General features: G+C 40.2%; 1 pseudogene; it reads right to left on the bottom strand.

The window, feature by feature from the left end:
* Nucleotides 1-1,357: 1,357 nt before the first annotated feature.
* On the bottom strand, nucleotides 1,358-1,861 carry LOC129478523 (S-phase kinase-associated protein 1-like; annotated as a pseudogene).
* Nucleotides 1,862-2,402: the final 541 nt, after the last annotated feature.

Genomic DNA, 2,402 nt, shown 5'->3' with positions numbered 1-2,402 from the left:
AATTTTATGAAAGCACCGTCTATTTTATAAACACCACCCAGTCTTAAGTCCTGAAGACTTTCTCCTATGTTTATGTTTCTAAAATATTTGTAGTTCTAGGCCGGGTGCGGTGGCTCACACCTGTAATCCTAGCACTTTGGGAGGCTGAGGAGGGCGGATCACCTGAGGTCAGGAATTACCAAGACCAGCCTTGCCAACATGGTGAAACGCCGTCTCCAGTAAAGATGCAAAGATTAGCCGGGCGTGATGGTGGGCGCCAGTAATCCCAGCTACTCGGGAGGCTGAGGCAGGATAATTGCTTGAACCCGGGAGGTAGAGGTGGCAGTGAGCCAAGATGGCGCCACTGCACTCCAGCCGGGGAGAATTTGAGATCCATTTTTAGTTCATTTTTGGTAAGATGTGAGGTTGAATGTAAAGTTCATTATTTTATCCATGGATGCATAATAATTGTCCCAACACAATTTATTGAAAGGTTATCCTTCCTCCATTTGATTGTTTTTACAGATTCATTGGGCATAATTGTGTGGGTCTATTTTTGGATTTTCTACTCTGTTCCTGTGTTCTAGGCATCTCTGCCTGTGCCAGCAATACATTGCATTGTTTTCTGTAGACATATAGCAACACCAGGCACAGGGATTCCTCTCACTTTACTCTTTTTGAAAATTGTTTTCACTATTTTCAGTCCTGTGTCTTTCCATATGCGTTTTAGAATAAACTTGTTTATGTCTACAAAACACTTTGTTGGGACTTTGATAAAAATTGCACTAAATGTATAAATCAACTTTTGAAGTATTGACATCTTTAATATGTTGAAATTTCCAATTCATGAACATGATATATATCCACTTATTTAGGTCTTCTTTGATTCCTTTCATCAGCTTTTGTAAATTGTAAGATACAGATCTTTTATGTATTTTGTTAAACTTTGTACATAATTTTGTACTTAAATATTTCCTTTTCTATGAAATAATTTTAAATCATATTGTGTTTTAAAGTCCATCTCCACATGTCTGTCATTAGTATGTTTTTGTGTGTTGATCTTATATCCTAAAAACTTGCTGAATTCACTTCACTAGTTCTACTCAGAAAATCATGTCATCTACAAACTGGGAGTGTTTTAATTTTTTCTTTTCTTTCTTTTTTTTTTTAAATAGAGAACCTATAGTTTAGTTTTATTAAGAGGGAAAAAAAAGAAACTTTCAATCATACTAGAAGAAACTTAGCCGTACACTTGGAAACTACTCAGATTGCTCATGCAATGACGACAATATTCTGCTAACAGAATTTATTTGCTGCTGGATTTGTCTAACGTTAGCAACTATAAACAGAGCAGTACAACTAGTGTTTGGAACTGTCTTTATAGTGTTACAGTGTCAGACATATTTTGCTTCTCATCACACCACAGTTCTCTTAGTGCACCTCGGCTTCCTTCCCTTCCATAAAGTCATTTTGATATTGAAGGACTTGTCAGTTTCCTTAGGAGTTTTCCCCTTGATCATATTGGCAAGAGTGTTGTATGTAACATCAAGGAAACTTTTGATGTCTAAGTAGTCTGCAGCCAGAATAAGTTTAAAAAGTGCTCCTTGGTCAACTTTAAGGAATTCCTGATCCCAGACAGTAGTATGGTCTGTTCCCCTTTCTTTGTTCTCATCACCCTGGGGAGGAGGAGGGTCATCCTTGTGGTGAGTGCACCACCGAATGACACTTTAAATATTGCTGCATTAACATTTGGTAGAGGAACTAAGTCATTATCTCCATCATTCATCATCCACTCAAAATCTTCCAACATGGTCTTGATAATCACAGATTGTTTGTCAATTTCCATATCAACTTCAAATATCTCTCCATCAGAACTCCGCATCACGAATAGGGCAGCTTTTTTCTTTTTTTGTTTGTTTGTTTGTTTGAGACGACGTCTCGCTCTGTCGCCCAGGCTGGGGTGCAGTGGCATGATCTCGGCTCACTGCAAGCTCCACCTCCCGGGTTCACGCCATTCTCCTGCTTCAGCCTCCTGAGTAGCTGGTACTACAGGCGCCCGCCACCGCGCCCGGCTAATTTTTTGTATTTTTAGTAGAGACGGGGTTTCACCGTGTTAACCAGGATGGTCTCGATCTCCTGACCTCGTAATCTGCCCACCTCGGCCTCCCAAAGTGCTGGGATTACAGGCGTGAGCCACAGTGCCCGGCCACGAATGGAGCAATTTTCCAGAAGCTGCAACTTCTGTATGAGGAACCTACTGTTCTTTGTAAAAGGCGACAGTTTTTTCTTTGCCAGGGGGATCCAGTGATGTGATTCTACCTACATTGTTTCAAGAAATGTTACAAGAAAAATCAAAGCAACACCCTCAAATTTTGGGGGCTTATCAGTTATTCCTGCTGATGTGCAGCCAAGGACCCTGATAA

Source organism: Symphalangus syndactylus, chromosome 3 (assembly GCF_028878055.3).
Source record: "Symphalangus syndactylus isolate Jambi chromosome 3, NHGRI_mSymSyn1-v2.1_pri, whole genome shotgun sequence".
Lineage (NCBI taxonomy): Eukaryota > Metazoa > Chordata > Mammalia > Primates > Hylobatidae > Symphalangus > Symphalangus syndactylus.
The sequence above is the reverse complement of the archived record's forward strand: the minus strand, read 5'-3'. Positions and strand labels throughout refer to the sequence as shown.